Source organism: Vulpes vulpes, chromosome 12 (genome assembly GCF_048418805.1).
Source record: "Vulpes vulpes isolate BD-2025 chromosome 12, VulVul3, whole genome shotgun sequence".
Taxonomy (NCBI): Eukaryota; Metazoa; Chordata; class Mammalia; order Carnivora; family Canidae; genus Vulpes; species Vulpes vulpes.
Genome location: NC_132791.1, coordinates 56,773,308 through 56,794,036, shown reverse-complemented (window position 1 = coordinate 56,794,036; position 20,729 = coordinate 56,773,308).

Here is a 20,729-nt window from a genome sequence, read left to right as displayed (position 1 = left end):
GGCAGAAAATGGCGTGCACACACACAGACATTTAACAGCAGGAATTGTTTCAAACTTGAGGATATCACCAAGAACCAAAACGATCCTTATTTAAGGGAATAACACAGGAAGAAAAACACAGGCAGCCAAGGATATTCCCCACCTTGTGAGCATTTACATACATCACTCTGAGCATCTAACTGGCTCAGTCAATAGAGCACGCAACTCTTGATCTCAATATTGTGAGTTCGAGCCCCATTTCGGGTGTAGAGATCACTTAAAAATTTTTTTAAATATTTTTAAAAAATTATGCTGAAACTGAAAGGTTTCACATGCAAAACTCTATTATGTATGTGAATATCAGCTTCTAAAAGATAAGTTTATCTGTGATGTGCCAACGGAGCCACTGACCTCTAGTAATTCCTGATTTCTGAAGTAAGCCTATTTGTGTTTAGGGAAATTCTAGAAAATGCTAAGCAATGTGGGGAAGGGTCTGCAAACATTCTTAGAGCCTGTGCTTGTGAACTGACTGCAGGATTAATTATTTCGGTTATTGAAGTAATAATGTTCATAGTTATCTCAGTGTAATGTGTGTGTGTGTGTGTTGGTGGAGGGGAGGGAAGGAGGGAGGGAGAGAGGAAGGGAGGGAAGGAGGCAATGGAGCACTATAAAATGTAGATCTAATAGGAAATTTTGGTGTTATATTTTGAGCTGGACCTGCCTTGTGATCTCACAAAATAAATGCTGAAATTTTACAAAGGTAGATGTTCTATGATAGTCTGTTTTTGCTTCAGGGAAATGATGGCAGCTTCATGTAGTTGTGATCATTCTAGTTTCCACAATGTCATGAAACACAAGGATAATGGTTCCATAAGTATTGGCCTATAGGGTAACAGTATTTCTAAATTGTAATAATATTGAGAGTATTGATAAGCCAGTTAGTATAGACTTGGTGAAGGAGGATTTCATGGAAAAGGAAGTAGCAGAAGAAGATGAAGGGAAAGTAAATCCGATCTAACATTCAGTGAATGCTTACTGTGAACCATGGAAATCTTAAAGGGTTTCCTAAGTGTGAGGTAACTACAACTACTGCTTCATTGTATGAATGAAGTAGCTGTGCCACAGAGTTTTAAGACATGCCTGTGGACACAGTGGTGAGGCACAGAGCAGGAATTAGAACCCTGTCTGGTTCTGGAGTCTGTATGTTTAAGTGTGTTTCTATCCTGCCTCACAAATGGGGATAATCTTTATAATGAGACCAAATGGGGAAAGAATAACTCATAAAGGCAGTAGGCCAGACAGCCGTTCATGCATCACACACGTAACCATTCTCTGAAAAAAACTTTGTGCAGATGTTCTGGCTTGCAGATAGCCAATTTATCACCAAGATGATTTAACTTATAAATAGTAGAAATGTACCACTTTTATGTTTTCCTTTCATTACTTTATTCTAGACCATTACATGGGGAGCTCTTGTTCAGTGATGGAGAATTTCTTCCAGATATGTAATTACACATAGCTTTCAGTAGTAGAGCTAGGGAAGATGTTCGGGAAAAGGGGCAAAAATAAACACAAACAAATCTCCTGTGAGTACACAAAAATTAAAGGAAACCTCATATAACTTGTGATCTTTAAAACATTGATCAGTTTTGTAAATATATATATGTGTATGCACATGAAGTTTTATATTTTAAGAATATTAAACATTGGACAGCCTAGGTGGCTCAGCAGTTTGGCACCGCCTTCGGGCCAGGGTGTGATCCTGGAGACCTGGGATTGAGTCCCACGATTCTTGTGTGGAGCCTGCTTCTCCCTCTGTCTGTGTCTCTGCCTCTCTCTGTGTCTCTCATGAATAAATAAATAAAATCTTTAAAAAATATATTAAACATTTTCTAAAGCCAATAAGTCCCTAAAATGTATTATTATTGATGACAAAAGTTGGTTTAAATGATAATCAATTTGGGGATTTGCGTAAGAGACCAAAAAACTTATAAGAAAAGATTTATAAAGAAAAACAAGATAAATATAAAACAGTATCTCCCAATGCTTTTAATGGGTGCCGTTAAAGGCAACTCCTAAGCCGGAATTATATTTTATTTAGGAAGCTGGTTAATTTGGATGAATGTCACTGATGTCAGGAAGGCAAGTAAGGAGGAAAAGAAGTGTTCATCGAGTGGGGAGCATGAGTGGGTTGTTCCAGAATTTGCTTTGCAGAGAGAAAAGTTTGCAAGAGGGTAGACAGGATGATCCAAGGAGGTCTTCTACGGCTTTGTTTGGGCTTCCTGAACTCTTTGTTTTGGATTTGGGCTTGGCCTACATAGTTACTTGTCTCCTCTTCAGAGCTGTATTATTCCATGCTCCCTTTAGAGTGAGGCTGGTCAGGTTAAATTTGGTTGTAGATTCTTCCCATGCCAAGACACTCTTCCCAATTCCAGTCTAGACCACTTTAAGAAGTGTAAAACACAAGGAGATGCATTTGACTCATTTTGTTCTGCGTTTCTGAAGCCTGGAACGACTCCAGGGCACTCTTTTGGGCATAGTCAACAACCCGCCGGACCACAAATTGATTATGGATTTCCTGACTTTTGGGTGCATCATGAATTTAAGGAAATTATAGAGGGGTTGCCTCCTTTCTGGAAAATGGCCATTGGAAACCACTCTAGGTCAATATAGCACAAAAATTATTTTGTGTGAGAACACAGCATTCTCTGTAATGAGTTTTGTTCCTGGCAAGGGACTATATCATAGCTGGCTTGATCTTCTAGCCCATCTGGAGGGAGTGGTAGCTGAAATGTATGTATGTGCTGGAGTTCGCATCTCCAATGTTGCATGTTTTCTTTTCAAACATCCTATTTCTTTAAGGGGAACAAATGTTTTCTCCACAAAGGCCGTCTCTGCCTCCCTCCTGGCTGCTCAGGTTTCTGCCTGCCTTTTGGTTACCGTGTGGCTGGTGATTTCTCAAGGTCCCAGAGGAGGACCCGTGCTAGCTGTTAGGACTGAACAAACAATCCTGGCCGAAACCAGAACAGAATCGCAGTGCACTGCTTTCACCATCACGGTCTTCAGCTCCATTTCAGTTTTCCCTGCCAGATGACATATAATATCAAACACTGAGATGCTGCCAAACTCAGCAGGAACACAGACTCACGATAATTGCTATCTCTAGGTGCCAGGCCTTGTACCAGGCAGTCTCCTCGAAGCACATTTCATTTAATACTGGTAACGATACTCTAAGGCAAAGATGCACCCTGGCTGTATGACGGTTGAGAAAATGAAGCTTTAGAGACCACGAGAAAGTGAGAAAATGGCCCACAGTGGCAGGTCCTAAGTGGCCAGGTCCTAATATTTCAGTGACCTATCGCTGTTGGTTTCTCTTTCTCTTGTACTTATAAAAACAAAAATTCAACAAGTCGCTTGCTGGTCGAGACCCTGCCTATCTTTCATTCTGAGTACATTAATCTCTGTGGCACCTCTGCTACCTGACAGGCATGGAGAAGGAGGTAGACAGTGTAGACACTTCCATACGGAAGGGAATTCATCTTTCCAGCCCATCTGTGAACACTGTTCACATGCAACACGTGTTCTGGATACACCAGAGGGCTCCAGATTGCTGACTACCCCAGGCTTCTCTCACTTCAGTATCTGTGCGGTTGCCCCTGCCAGAATGCACTCCCCTGTGCTCCTCAGCTTTGCTAACACCTCCTCTTCCTTCCAGACTCTGGCACCTATCACTTTATTCAATGATATTTGTTCACATCCTTGAATTCCTGAGGTAGAATCAGGACTTTTTCCTCTATACCAGGGCTCTCCAAACAATGCCCTACAGGTCAAACTCCACTATGCCTAGTCATTGTATACTGTCTATGGCTGTTTTCATGCCACAGTGGCAGAGCTGAGTGATTACTAAGCAGTGTGGCACTTTTTTTGGAAAGGGCCAGATAGTGAATACCTTAGGCTTTGCAAGCCAGATGGTTTCTGTCATGAAAATGCTGAGGAGGTAAGGGAAGACCATTCTCTTGCCATGAACACTCAGTGGTCACTAAACCAGCTTGGTGGATCACATCACTAGCAGTTATTTTAAAAATTAGACTTTAGAGTATGAATGGCTGGGGAGATAAGAAGTGAATTGTATTGGAGAAATACAAAGGTCATCATGAGAGACCATATGATATTTTTATTTGCTACCATCTTCAAGTGACTTATCCTCTATCCATGAAACCTCTTGCTCCCTCTTTCTCACACGTAAAATTTTAAAGTAACCTGGAACTCAAAATAATAGATCCCTGCAGTTCTTTATTTATCTTCCCACTTATCTATCTATCATCTATCTATCTATCTATCTATCTATCTATCTATCTATCTATCTAAGAAACATTTAATGAGCACCTATTATTTCTAGGTTGCATAGTGGGAAATGAGTACATAGCAAAGAATAAGACCAATCCGTATCCTCTAGAGACCCCTTAACTTGAACTGTAGAAAGAAAAACCTTAAAGATTAGTTTTATATTTATTTAATCCATGCCAAAAATGCCTCCTTCTTTTAGTCATCATGATGTAAACAATCCTGTTTTATCAGTTCTCTGGTGATTTTGTAGATTTTCATCATGTTGTCTCTCAGCTTCTGCTTTTTTTTCAATTTACCCATCTCAACTTTCTTAGTCTGCCTGGAGAAATTGTCCTCTCTCTTCTATTTTTAATTATGTGAAGTACACATCTGCATGTTGTGCATATGTTCTCAAAGCATTCCCATAGTGGCTTCAGATCCCTTTTTTGGGCTGTGATGGATAAGGAATATATCTTGTTTGGCTTTTTGTTAATAGAGGTTCCAAGGACTCCCTTTGGTCTTAAGTCATTAGTCTGAGTGCTGGGTACTTATGACATGTAGGTGTAGTTCAGAACTTTAGAGATTATCCTAAGTAATGCCCCTTGTCAGTCATCTGTGAAAATTAAATGAAATGAGTTTCAGTACTTGCCCTTGAAGACATCAGTCACCCAAGGAAGCATTTATTTATTTCAATCCTTTGCTTTCTCTTCATAAATCAATATCCTCTTCATGAAAACATCTCCACTGTGGTTTCAGCTCCATCCCCTTCTTTAGATTGAACACCCATCACAGAGCTTTCTTCAAAAATATTTGACAGTTGGTGCAATGTGGGCACCTACCACTTCAGACAGACAATGGCCTTGAATGGCTGGGATGGCCTAAATGTCTCTGACATGCACACTGGGTAACCACAGGATGAAGTAAAGGGACACGACTTCTGTAGAAGGTTTTATCTGGAGTCTTTGATTTTCAGCTCTTTGAAAAATTAGAAATATGCAGTTCTATCTCCAGTTTTATAAAAGGGAAAAACTATAACCCTCTCCCCATACTTTAGCCCATTTCACAGCCAAAAAAGAAAATCAGATCTTAAAATATACTTTTTATGTTGTCTATCTCCTTCTCTTTCATTATCTTCCTCCCCTATCAACACGTTCAGATTTGGGAATCTCTTCAGATTCTAGAGCCACATGCAAAACACAATCAAACATTTATTTTCAGATCCTACCCACCTTACTTTAAGCGTTATGAAAGTAATAATCTTTTATTACTATTAGAAAAGTCTTCCAAATGAACTAGTAGTGAAGATTGCTATATTGTTCTCCCTACCACTTGCATACTGGTAGTTATCACAAATTCTAACATCTGATGGCCAAAGCCATAACTCTAGAAGTTTCCCATGATTTCTGGTCTCTTCCCGTCCTGACTTGGCATCTCTTTCACAAATATACTATGATTGTCATATGTGACTCTATTTTAAAAAATATTTAGATACATTTTAGATGTATTTGTTGTATTCTCTTATTCAACAAATATTTATTGTATTCCCAACTCTGTGGCCAGACCATGTTCAGGGCTCAGGATGTAGTGTTGAATAAGACATCAAAATTTTTGTTCTCATGGAGCTTGTATTCATTATATTGCTTTATATTATAATAGTATTATGATAGCGTCTTCTGTACAAGGGTAGGGGCTCCTTCTGTTTTATATTATGACATGTAGTGAATGAATGTCCAATAAGTGCTAATGGTAGTCTGGCCCCCCACTGTGGCTTTTCCCCACTCACAGCCCTTCCATATTATCCTGGTATCAATACCCTAAATTTTTCTTGGGAGATGCTCAGAGATACCTCATGATATAGCAGTGAAGTATTAGTTTATACAGTCAAGACTGCCTGCATTGAAATCCTGGTGTGGCTATTAATTAGCTCTTTAAAAAAAAAGATTTTATTTATTTATTCATGAGAGACATACAGAGAGAGAGACAGACAGAGACATAGGCAGAGGGAAAAGCAGGCTCCCCATAGGGGACTCAATTCCAGGACCCCAGGATCACACTCTGAGCTGAAGGCAGATGCTCAACCACTGAGCCAACCAGGCGACCCTGAACAGTTCTTTGACTTTGGTCAAGACAACTCACTTTTCAGTAACTCAATTTCCTCCCAAGTAAAGTGGTGGCAACAATGAAACCAAGCAGCCTGATAGAGTCTCTGAGCATTAAGTGAGTTGACATCTATAAAGCACTTGTGGTGGTATCTGTCCATAGTGAGACACTACAGAACTGTTTGCTATTACTATTATTAATATTATTTAATAATTTCTCTCCTTTGGGAGCTCTATTTTAAGGATTGTCAATCTCCTCTCCCCAGCTGTCTAAGGACTGGACACATGACTCTTTGCCAAGACTTTAAATCTTTTAGCTTTGCCATCCCAAGGGCAGTGCCCTAATGAGTCTGTCTGTTAGTTCCTGCTACTCGGGTCTCCAGAGCTGCCCTGCTTGCTGACCTTTCCAAGCCTCGATCTTCAGCTTCCCATGGATTTCAAGGGCTGGTTCATACCCTTGCAATAAAATCTCTGTTTTCATAAGTTAGCCAGCATCTGTATTAGTTGCTTGCAACCAAAGAACCCACGAGCTGATATAATACAATGGCTCATTGTGGTCTTCATCTGGGCAGTGGATTGCAATTCTCCTCACAGGCTGAGTGATCGTTTTGCCTCATCTTCTTAAATTTAAGGAGTGGATTATATAACCAAACAGTTGTAGTTGATATACTCCAGCATGCACCCTGGGCTTGCTAATTCCTTTTACTCTTTCAAATGTTTGAACCTTTGACTCTTGCTTTACCTTGTAAAGAAAGACATCTGTGCAGTCTAGCACTGGAAAGTTTTTAATTTGTACCAAGATTTTGAAAAGAGCTGTAATGTTCCAACGTAGCCACTGTTCAGAGTCTGTTTTTCCTGCTGTCCGTAGAGAAGGTAGGAGTCAGGCAGCACTGAGGCACACCGATACTCCCTACATATGAGTATAGTTGGGGATGTTAACATCTGCCATGGGCTGATGTGGTAGCTTTGCCTGATATAACTAAGAAGCTGGTGCCCTTTTTTCCCCCTTATCAACCTCTCAGAGAGAACATTTTCTTGAATTTAAGGTGATTCAGGTTAATGATCTACAGAACTCCAAGAGAGTTTGTGAAGGAGAATTTCAGGCTCATGATCAAGTTCTTTATATTTGGGCCAGAGTCCCCCAAATCAGTAATAATGGCTTCACAGAATCTAGAGAGTATTAAGGGAAGAGTTGGGGACTGGCTCTGTATTTGTTTCTTATTGCTGCTGTAACAAATTACCAGACACTAAGCAATTAAGACAAGACAAAGCTACTATTTTATATAGTTTTGGAGATGATGAGTTCTAAAATTAAGGTGTTATTTTTTTCTGGAAGTTCTAGTGTTGAATCTGTTGCATTGCCTTTTGCAGCTTCTGGAGACTATCTGCATTACTTGGTCCATGATTTCTCCTCCCCCTTCCATGCCAGCAAGGTGCATTTCCAAGTCTCTTTCCCTCTCTAACCTGTGCTTCTGTCATCATGTCCCCTGCCTCCCTTTTTGCCTTATAAGGAATTTTTGTGATTACATTGGGTACACACAGATAATCCAGCATATGAGATAGGGATATCTTGAGATGGGAACATCTCAGAATCCTTACCTTAATCATATCTGTAAAGTCCCATTTGCCATGTAAGGTAACATATGTCTGAATTTGGGGATTAGAATATGGACATCCTCTGGGATCATGATTCCGCATTCCATATGCTCCATTCCAGTGGAAAGACAGACAAGTGTGCAGCTTTAGAATACAAAGGGGTTACTTAAGAAAAGGGAATCCAAAATGATTTACCTACCCTCCACAATTTCCTAGATGGCTACATTCAGGAGTTCCAAAGAGTCTAAATGCCTTTCAGTAAATAATTAACAAACACACACACACATACACACACATGGGGCGGGTGGGAATGGAAGTCTTACACACCCTTTTATCAGGTGGCATTAGATCTGGATTTACTGGCATTTGGCCAGTGAAGCATGTAGATTATCAATCATCCTGTTCCGTGTGGTCTGATGTATGTAAAACTGTTTTCCTAAATCATGGAAGCACTTTTGCAGAGAGAAAGATATGTCTGAAGGATGCTCATCAATATGTTAAACCTTGCTTTATCCTGAGTGGTATGATTTAGGGTTATTGTATAGTTCTGTTTTGTATCTTTTCAACTGATTTTAGTGTTTTAATAGTGTCCTTCTTCTATAAACAATGTAACATTTTTAAGAGGCTGAAAACCTGTGAAGCAAGAAAATAGAAACATCTTTTGAATCTCTGCAAAGTGTGGAAAAAAAAGTTGAACTGCTGTGGAATGATGTTCTGCCTTGAGACAGAGGGAGAAGAAAGGCATGAGCATGATGAGATCAGGGAGCTGTAGGCAGACACCAGGAAAGCAGAGCCAGCCTTCACCAATGGCAGCAGAGCTGGATGTGACAGCTGCAGCCAGAAATGATTCCAGGAAGGCGTGGACTAAGCATGAGTGGAGGCAGTTGGGAGTAGATAGGAGTCAAGCCAGACATTAAATGGGGAATGGACAAAGAGGCAGTACATTGGGAATCAGAGTGATAGAACTTTTTGCTCCTGGCACATTACTTCAGATCCTCAGAAATGAGGGCAGAGAAAGCATTTAGTATTCTCTTTTTGTATTTCTGTTCCTCTGTGAATTGATGGACAAGTCATTGGTTCTTTGGAGGGTAGATGGGAGCGAAGGGAACAGGGAAGTGGGTGTGTAAAGTCCAGACAAAATAATACATGTGAGATCATAAACCAAATTAATCTCATTTGAAACATGGGAAGCCAATTTTTAGTGATATGCATGATCTGGAGCCATGGCTATACCCAGCGGCATGCCCACATCTGCCGGCTGACAGAGGGCAAGCAAACTGATGGCTTAATGGAGACTGACGTCTGCATTTCAGCTTAGAGACTAATAGTTGTACACATCACAGGTATTGATAAAAGTGAAAAAAAAACCATAATTTCATACAAAATCACCTCTTACCATATTCAGATATTATGAAACTGCAAAGAAAAACCAGAAATTAGATTCTGAATAAAGATAATTCTAGTAAAGGCAATACTTTTTTTTCATACATTCTACTCACCACAAATCACACAGAAAATAGGATAAACTTCAGCTATCCTTGGTGTTCTCACTCAGACTGCCTTCAGTTCTTGATGTGCAGGGCTTTAGTCCTACCTGGTGGCATGTTAGACACACAAGAGACAATGTTTAGTGGCTGTTTGGTACATGATGACACAATGGCCACCTCTTTTCTGAGAGATCTGTTCACTATACTGTGTGTCACACATCGTTGTTCATGAGCAAGGATTCTGTAGTTCCTGTGATGTTGTAGTTTTAATTTTATACCTCTGAGTGTCCACAACATTGACTGTGGCTTGACTACTGTAGACCTTCTACAAGTCATGGCAAACTCTCTCCAATTCCCTTCCACCTCCACCAGCCTCACTGTCACATTTGGCCTGAGTGTCTGTCAGGGAGGAGAGGTTCTACATGGCATCACATTTTTTTCTTCCTTATATTTATCAAAATTGTAACAGTATATTTGTGTGGTCATTTTATTCATATATGGCTCCCACCTTAGATTATAGATTTCACAAGGCAAGTATTTTGCCTTGTGATTAATCTGTGATTGATCATCACAGTATTTTGGCACTTAACACAATGTAGAAACTCAATCAATACTTGCTAATAGGGATGACTGGGTGGCTCAGTGGTTGAGCGTCTGCCTTTTGCTCAAGTCATGATCCCAGGGTCCCAGGATTGAGTCCCCATCAGGCTCCCTATAGGGAGCCTGCTTCTCCCTCTACCTATGTCTCTGCCTCTCCCTGTGTGTCTCTCATGAATAAATAAATAAATAAAATCTTTTTAAAAAAATGCTTGTTGAATAAATGAAAGGTATATCAAGGCAAAAGGCTAATTATGCCTTCACCATATGTGGTATGGACAAGGTGACTTAACTCACAGATTTCTTCCATTCCCACCAGGGAGGGATTGGTCTGTCGGGAGCTTATAGCTTCACAATAACATAAGAAATCCTTTCATTTTAGAGATAAGGAATTTCAGGTCAGGGCAGTTTAATTACTTATTCGAGGATCTAAGACACTCACTGCTAAGCCCATTTCATCAAGAATAGTGATTGAGTCAGTCAGGGATGGACTTGGCAAAAGAATCAGATCAGTTTTGCATTTCGGGCCAGAACTCCATTCATTAGATCCTGATGTTTCTGGCACAACATTAACCAAGAAGCACATTGCAAGACTTCTTTTCTGATTGCATAGACTAAGAAATTAATCTTAACAGTTTGAACAGATAATGAGTGGATGGACGGACCCCAGTTGGAGAAGTTTATTAGGAAAGAGTTGGCAGTGGAACAAATAGCCTCCTCCTTAATCCCCGAAACCAGGCGACCATCAAACTATATGTCCTTGGTGATTAAGCTATTCAGGCTGCAACATATAAACCTTCTCCTCTCCCTTCTCCTCCTGCTCTCTGGAGTGATTCTCATCTGTAAAGATGCTGCTGCTGTGAGGAAAATGTGAGCCTCTCTGATGACAGTTGTTGCAACAAGACAAAAGCATTTTTAGAATTATTGCTATTATCTCATGTGAGAGATGCTGACAGTCTCTCCATTTTGCCCCAGTAATCCCATTAGATTTCACAAACTTTGCAAGGGAAGCCTTGAGGCCATGGCTGAGATGAAGTACTTTCAGGAATGTTTCTTTTCTGCAGCTAGAATTGTGATTCATATTTCAAGGGATCTGTAAAAACAGATCCTGTCCACAAATGATAGAAAATTCTAGTGTTGCAGCGGGGTAGTAAGGGACTTTGAAGTTATCAAATTCTTGCCCATTCCATATAAATTGCATGCAAAGAAAAGGTTTTATGAAAATAAACAGAGCGATAGACAGACTAAATAAAAAATAATAATAAATAAAGCCAGAGAGTCCCTGAGAAAAACAACTCTGTAACTTTCCTAAATCTCCTTTTAATTTGCTGTGGGATCTGGTATATGCTATATAAGGAAACACGAGCAATTATAATCCTATTCTGGTCCTTCTGCTGAGGAAGTCGGTGCTAGGGCAAGTGGCAAAAGTCTAAGCAAGAATTTGTTGCTGATATCAGTTTGCACTTACTCCTACTGTCCCATCTGTTAGCAGTGTTTTTTACTGGAGAGTGCATGTCATTTTTCAGATTTTTTTTCATGTAGAGGTCCACAGAATTTAATAATAAGGAAAGATGCACAAGTTATATATAAATAAATACAATCAAGTCTTGCTTATTTCATGGCTAAAGTCCTTGTGTTGTATAATCATATGCCTTGTTTCTCTTTCATTGCTCAGCTGTCTCACCATTTGATTGATTTTAGGCATTCTAACGGGGTGGGGAGATGAAGAGAGACACAAGGTAATTTTTTTTCTATTTTACTCATTTAATTTTTATCACCTTTTTATAGAGTGTCTATGATGGGAAAATAAGTGATTATATTCTAAAGGGACAATGAGAGGAAAAAAATATTGTAAAAGAAAATATCCAAGAGCTTGTACTATTATTAAGTTAACAAAGCAGCTAAGGGTAAAGAAGTCATAACCATTTCTGGCTAGCTAGACTATTATAGAAAATAGAACTGGAACTGAGCATAAGAAGCACATCATATACCTGCAAAATAAAACGAAAAGGAGAAACAAAGTCCTGAAAAATATTTGATGGTGTTAATGGTGGGAAGGGTGGAAATTTTGGTGGTGAGAGTGGTCATGACGATGTTGATATGGGGGCAGTGGAGGCAGTGGTGATGTAGAGGTTGTAGAGGGTGTTGATAGTGGCAGGAATGATGTTGGTTGTAGTAGTCATGATGTAGTGTTGCTGATGATGGGATGGTGAGGGTAGAGGTGCTGATAATGGTAGTGGTGCGGTGATGGGCGTGATGGTGATAGTGATGGGGGTAATAGGGGTGTTGTTGTTTTGGGGGCTGGTGGTGGTGAGGGTGACTATGGCCTAGTAGTGATAATGGTGTAGACAGCTATAGTGAGGATGCTGCAGGTAGTGGTAATGGTAGCAAACTTCTTGAGGTCAACAGAGATGGTACTGGAGGGAATGTTCCTTGTCAGTGACATTTCCAATTATCTGTAAAGACTTTTACCAAATGATGGAGAAGAGGCCTGATGTGGTGGCAGATGATGAAGGTGGAAAAGACACCACTGCCATCCCTAAGGGCAACTCACTGCTGTTGGTGCTGACCCAGTCCCTAATTTCACGCATAGTCCCTCTTTGAGACAGATCTCCTTTTGTTATGAGTCAGACACATCATGTTTCTTCACTAAATGTCCTAAAATGCTAGTTTGTATTTCCAAGTACCAGTAAATGGTTTCAACAGATGGATATACCTTAACAGTGGGTAAAGCAAACCATAGCGCAAAGGTGCTCTTTCCAGTTGTGTATGGTATCGGTTGTTGTGTGATTACTAGAAAAAGGGAGCTTTCTAAGTGTGATTGGCTTTGTTGCCAATGTATTTGTAAAGTTCTTACAAAAAAAGACATTACCTAAGTTCTTTGTCAGTTCAGAGAGAACAGTATTTAATCCAAAATGTGCAGACCGATGCCAAGGAAAATGTTCCCAATGGAGACTGGAGTTGCATTGGCTCCGGATCATTACTGAGCTCAAATATGGAACACGATGTATTTCATTCTCAGAGGGAACAAAAAGCGTGTTCCTTGTATAGTGAAAGTTGGTCTCTTTCTCTCCCATTTTATCAAGAATGAACATTTCTGTTTCTAACCTCCATTGTCTAATGCAGATTCTCCCAGAGAAAAAAAAGTTCAAAGGCATGATGTTTTCTAGCAATTGTCATTTGACTGACTGTCCTAAAAGGATAAAAGTTTATGTGCCATCTAGTCTCTCCTCTGTAGACCTATGGCTCTGTGCACGAGGTGTTGCTGATGCATTTCCAACGGCAACATCTGGCTCTCTGGCAGCCTGCTCTGCTAACTGTGCTGACCCACTGATGGCTAGAACTGTTCAGAAAATGTTGTATGGGTTGGCCAGAATATGTGGAGGCCATAGGGTTTTCTTTTCTTTCTTTCTTTCTTTCTTTTTTTTTTTTTGTTCATTCTCCTGAGTACTATTTATCTGTCAGTCACATTTCATTCTGAGGAATTTATTGTACTTGTCGGTGTCTATTTGAAATGAATAAGGAAACTCCTCATTAAAGATTGGGATTTATATGGCTCAAATGGGAGTATTCCCAGTGCTGTATTTAAGATAGCTGGAAGAGCCGTGCTGTTGGTTGAATTGTCCTTAAAATGTAGATTTTTTTCCTGAGATGGTCTTAGAGTGTTACACATCCAATAGAAGCCAAGATGAAGACTTTTTTTTCCCCCCAGAGGTTTACGGGATGGAGGGGGATGGTGGGGATGTATGGAATGACCACTAATAGAAATTAAAGTTTTGGGGGTTTATGTCAGAATTTGCGGGGGGAAATGTTTCTGGTAGAGAAACAAAATAGGGCTGAAATTCAGTGAAAAGGAGCCAGATAATGTGAGCACAGAAAGGGCAAGTAAAAGAGAGAAAGAAAGTGGGGGGGTCGTGAGGCCAGATATAAGACCAAAGCTTGGGAAAGTGGGAAGGTTAGTGACTATGGGGCTGGATGAATCAAGAGAAAATGCAATGCTGATGGTAACATAAAGTGGTGTGCTTTGAGAAGAGAAGCAGAGAAAATGAAATTCTGGTCTAAAATAAACTGCTCGAACATAAGAAAGAGATGTCTGAAAAATTGAAAAGGTATTTTAATCAGAAAAAGATGTAAGGGAAATGAGGACAGAGAGATTTATCAATCTAAGAAAGAGGCAAACAAATGAAGATTAAATTGTATATGTAACCATGGTAAATCACGTTTTCTACAGAAGGTGAATTCACATCATGATTTTGAGAAGATAATCTATACAAATAACATAAGAGTGTGCATCTGCTCACTTGGGTGAGTTATTTTCTCCCTGGTTCAGTTGTAAATGAGAATATCCACATGGAAATAGAATGTTTGCTTGGAATCATGCGGAAAGGGAACAAACAGTACTGAAGCTACAGTATGGTTTACTTCTTGTACAGATTTGTGACATTAATATTCATTATTATAATAGTAGCCAACGTTTATATAGAGCTTGCTATTATGCCAGGTACAGCTCTCAGAAATTTTAGTATATTAATTCATTTGATCCTCACTGACAGACTTCTAAGATAGGAACTGTTTTATTGCCCCTACTTATGGATGGGGAAACTGAGGCATAGAGAGATTAAGTAACTTGTCTAAGACATAAAGATAGTAAATTTTAGAGTTGAGATTTGAATCCAGGTAGTTCTGCTCTATAGTCTGTTTCCTAACATCCTTGGAGTTGATGTGAAGACAGACTTTTCATGTAGAGTTATCTGACCCACGTGAGAAGAAAAACTAATACAGTCATTTTCATGCAAAGTGAATGATGAGAGGAAACTTTTCAGGTCACAGGCAATAACGATTGCTGTCTTAACGCACAAGAGCCACAGATTTTGACATGGTAGACAAAGGAAACATTGCTTTGTTAAAGCTTGTATAATGTCTACAAATGAATGGTACTGCCATGGATCCCCTCAGCAAAAACCATCAATGTTTCATTTGTTAATTGATTAAGTGATTAGGGAAACCCTCAAATTGATGAGTATATCTGCATTGCTTATTACTCATTTCAAGAATGGTGGAAGTGTCTGTATAAGGGGGAAGTGGTGATTTACTGCCATAATTTGTAAAGTCCTTTAAAACTTTAGATAACAGGCCTGATAGAAGTGCAAAGTATTATTCTCATTTGCAGTCCAGCCTGACTTAACAAAGGGCCTGAGCATCATAAACCTGCAGACAGAAGGAGTTCCAGGGGGAAAATAGAGGCTTGCTCATAAGCCAGCTGTGCAGAAGGCTGGACTCCAGCTTCCCATCACGGGTGTGCAGCCCAAAGAATGTTGGCTGCCTCTGGGGCCAGCTGGCTCGCACAGGGACTGTGCTCCTGGAAATCCTGAAATGTCTGTGCAGGACTCCAGCAAATAGAGTTTTGGTTAACAGAAGAGCAGTCTCACCAGCCAGATTCAAGTCAAGCTGTTTTTCAAAAGCCTGCTAACTTTAACACGTGACCAATGGGGCTGTCATATGTGGCTCATGATACCTGCCTTTTAAGGTTATCATGAGGCTTTGGTTAAGTAATTGGTACAAAACACTTAGCGCAAAGCTTGGCCTAATCTAAGAACTCAATAACTGGGTTGCGGTGGTGGCGATTTTAAAGTTCCTGTTGTGAGATCTCATGCCTGTGGTGCCCCCCTCACCTTCCAATCCATCTATTCTTCTTGGTTCATGATTACGTGTGACACACAGGGACAGATTCCCTCGCAGGGAGTGGATGGAACATGACAGCAGAGCGGCAGGGCTATGTAGCCCTCTGCACTTGCAGAGCTTACTTGACAGCAGAGGTGGCGGTTTCTTACCACAATCCCTACGAGACTGGAATCAGAGTAGCCGCCAATTCTAGAAGGGCAGGGGGGCAAACGGCTTCCCCAGAAATGCCCTCTGCCTCCCATGGCAGCCACCTTGGAGGCCAGAAGAAACTTCTCTTTCTTCCAAGAACTTTGTGAGTGATGTCTAGTCCCATGACCAGATGCTTCACCGGTGCCAAAGTAGGTTGGTGTGGCTGGCCGCCAGGGCTCCTGCTGATTGCTGACTGGAAGCATCACCTGACATTCCTTAGATTTTGCTGGAACCCACTTGGGCCAGCCTGGTTCAGGGGACAAACCAAGAGAAGTTAACGAGGTTCAAAACTAAGCAGGACTGGTCGGCCTGTGAGTGTTAGATCCAGTGTTTCCCTGTCGTCCCCAAATTCTCTTTACCCCAATGACCTAGAGAGACATAAGTATTTTTTCTCCCTTTCTTTTTTCCCCATTAAAATTTGACCAACATTCAGCTAGTTCTTCTATGAAGAGAGTGGCAAAGAACTCCTGGCAAATCTGGAGTAGCTTGTATAATTTAAATAACAATCTCCCATATAACATGAGGTAAAATTTGGAGGAAAAATGAGAAGTAAAGTTGATTCTTTGGCAAACGTTATTGGTCAAGAACCAGTGAGGACTCCAGGCTCTGCCTTGTAAAAACAATTCTACCTCATACCCCTTCAGTCAGTAATTCTGTCTTGGCAATTTTCTTCATGGCCTGAGGGTGGGCACTATTTATTCCCTCTTCAAAATACTGGCTGCGTAGCTTAAAATAAAATACGTATTATTGTTTTGTTGATAACGTGCTATGTTCTAGAATTACCCATCCAAAGACCTACTGTTGATACAAAGGAATTGGGCTTCCTGCTTTAAGTAAAGATCAGAACCAAGCTGAAGTAACAAAGAGTAACGGCTCTGCCTTTTCAGCATTTCCAAAATAAAGTATCTGTCTATAACCCTATCTGGATGGGGACCAGCAGGTTCTGGGAAGAATATTAACCTGAATTTGTTGCAGCCTTGTTTCCCAAACTGCTTTATAAACACTTCCCCATATGTGCTGCCAAAGCTTTGCATTTAATGAATCATCCAAATCTTTTTGCCATATATCCTGTGTAGCTCTTGATGAAGGGTTACATGTTCCTGCTATCTGAGGAGAAATGAGAGTAACACCTTACATGACCAGCCAAAATTGCCTCAGAAGATAATCCTATTTAGAATGTTCATTTTGATTTTTCGAAATCTAGACTTAAATGTGGGAGAGTTATTTTAGGACCTATTGCCTTGTAATTTTGTAGGGACTGTTTTATCTACTCGGTACCTGGTCTTTATTTTGATTAAGCACAAAGGAAGTGTAAATTGTTGCTTCATAAACACACCAATTCTGGCTTCGTGAGTCTTTTGGCTTCCTAGTTGCTTTCACCTTATTTTTTGGAGAGCTTGGCAATAAAGAACAGAGGTGAAGGTAAAGAGCATGGGAGTCAAATATGTTGGATTTCATGTTCAAGTTCTGCCTCTGAATAGTTATATGAATGGAGAAAATCACTTAGCATCTCTCAACCTCAGCCTCCCTTTCTGTACAATGGAAAGTGACAAGACTCTCCATGTCCTTTGGCTACCATAAAAATAAAGCAACATCAAGAATATTAAGCTTTTTGTTTAGTGCTTGATGAATGACACATGTAAACAATTGTCAGTATTATGTTGTCTAATTAATCACTTTTGGATCACCACTGCTGAAAGAAGCTACAGGAAAAAACAAAAATAAAAACACTCCCACTTGCAAACTTTAGCAACCATGTGTGAGACACCAACCAGAAGCACTTCTTTGCAACATAGGGAAGGTCCCTGTCATTGCTGATGGTGCCAGAATTTGCCTTGAACAGTTTTCAAGTTCCTTCTAGCACAGAGCGTGCAGCCTTCCTTCTTTTAGGTGATCAATGCTCTTGTTTATTTCATGCTGTCCCTGTTGCAAAACTGTATTGATTCTGTATTTACAAAAACAACCAATGGCCATGGCAAATCTTGGATCTTTTCCTTTGCCTAGTATTCAGTTGCTAATACTGAAAAAGGTTTCCCATCGAGATCTGGTAGTGAGTTTGACCCAGTCTGACCCCTGCCAAATCCTGGATCCCATGGCCCCCATTGCACTCTCAACCCTTCAGATCACTGTTTTATGAATATTTTTTCACTTATAAAATCTCTCTTCGATTATCCGAAGCCACAATTCTTCACGTACCCCCTGAAAATACCCTCAGGATCCTTAAACGAAACTACCAACTTACTCCCAAGTCCAGGATTTCCTCATCATATCCTAGAAGTTGCTCTTAGAAATAATCATACCTCCTCTAAAACTCAGTTTTAGCATTTCATTATTCAACACTATCTCCTAAATTTCAATAAATAATATACACTAGTTCACAAGATATCCAGCAATTCTTTAGTCTCACTGGGACATCCAATCCATTGATAGTTTTAAATTCTAATTTCTGATGATACACAGGTAATTGCCAATTGGTGAGATAACTGTTAAGAATGTGATTTGTTCATTTAATTTGCATTTCCCTTATAAAATGGGAAACCTACACTATCTGCTTGTATTCACTGCACATTTATGGAAAGACGTATGAGAAATTATTTGTGACAGTTTGAGAAAGGTGGATCCTAAATTTTTGAGTGTCTATATTCTATTTTGATACAATACAAAAACATAAATTTACCATCTTAATCATTTTTAAGTATACAGTTCAGTGGTATTAAATACATGAGTGCTGTGCTACCATCAACCACCATCTGTCTCTAGGACTCTTCATTTAGCAAAACTGCAACTCTATACCCATAAAACCCCCTCTTCCCCTCTTCTACTAGCCCCTGGAAACCACCATTTTCTTTTCTTTTTCTTTTTTCTTTTTTTTTTTTTTTTACCATTTTGTTTTCTATCTCTATGATTTTGACTACTCTAAGTACTTCATATAAATAGAATCATGCAGTATTTTTCTTTTTATGACTACCTTATGTTACTTTGTATAATATCCTCAAGGTTTATCCTTATGTTAGCATGTGTAAAATTTCCTTTTTTTTTGAAAGGTTCAATAACATTCCATTATAAATATATATACTCATTTTGCTTACCCATTCATCCACTGGTGGACATTTTGGTTGCTTCCACATTTTAGCTCTTGTGAATGGTGCTGCTGTGAACATCTGTGTATAAATATCTCTTCAAGACACTGCTTTCAATTTTGGGGAATCTATACTCAGAGGGGAATTGCTGTATTATATTTAATTTTTCATCGTTTAACTTTATGAGGAACTACCGTACTATTTTCCAATTTATGAACATGGGATGTGTTTCCATTTGTTATGTTTGATTTCTTTCAGAAGTGTTTTGTAGTTTTCATTGTACAAGGCTTTCACCCCTTAGTTAATCCTTAGGTGTTTTATTCTTTATGATGCTGTTATAAATAGATTTGATTTGTTCATTTCCTTTTTAGATTGTTTATCTTTAGTGTACAGAAATGTGTGATTTTGTGTGTTGACTTTGGATCCTGCCACTTTTTTTAAGAGGAATCTTTTGGATTTTCTACATATGAGATTATATCATCTGCAAACAGATAATTTTATTTCTTTGTCTCCAAATTGGATGCCTTTTATTTCTTTTTATTCTCTGATTACTCTGGCTAGAACTTCTAGTATTATGTGGAAAATATGTGACAAAAACAGGCATCCTTGCCTTGTTCCGATCTCAGATGAATAGCTTTGTCCTTCACTATTGAATATAGTTCTTTCCTATAGGTTTTTCATACATTTTTACAAATGGAGATAGGTTCTTTTTATTCCTAGTCTGCTGTATATATTTGTCATGCATTGGTATTGAATTTTGCTAAATGGTTTTTCTACATCAATTGAAATGATGGTATGACTTTTTTCCTTGCTTCTGTTAATGGGTACTGATTGAATTTTGTATATTGAACCATTTTTATGTTCTAAGTATAAATTCCTCTTTTTCATTGTGAATAATCCTTTTAATATGCTGCTGAATTTGGTTTACTAGTATTTTGTTCAGAGGTTTTTTTTTTTTTGCATCAGTGTTCATGAAGGATAATAGTCTAGTTTCCTAGTGGCATCTTTGATGTTGGTATCAGAGAAATGCCAGCCTCAAAAAATTAGTTAAGAATGTTCCCTCTTCTTCATTTTTTGGAAAAAGTTTGAAAAGAACTGGTATTGGTTCTTTAGCTGTTTCATAGAATTCACACTGAAGCTATCAAGTACGAGTCTTTTACTTGTTGTAAAATTTTTTTTCAGCAAAATGACAGAAATATTCCTTACCAGAAATTTTTTTTCTAAATATTTATTTATTTATTTTGAGAGAAATATATTTTTTACTGATTATATCTCCTCATCTCTTATGGGTATATGTATATGTTTTCAGTATGTGATTTAGTCTTGGGAGGTTTTGTGTTTCTAACAATTTATCTATTTCTTCTAAATGACCCAGTTTGTTGGTGTGCAATTACTTCTAGCACTCCTGTATAATCCTTTTTATTTCCACAAAATCAACAAAAATTCCTCACTTTCATTTCTGATTTTAATATTTTGCACCTTCTTCTTCTTCCATCTAAATAAAGGTTCATTAATTTTTGTGATCTTTTCAAAGAACCAACCTTTGGTTTTATGGATTTACTCTATTGTTTTTTCCTCTCCAGTTCATTTATTTCTGCTCTGATTTTTTATTTCCTTCCTTCCAGTAGCTTTGGTTTAGTTTTTCCCCTTTCTCTAGTTCCTTAAGTTGTAAAATTAAGTTATTGATTCTAGAA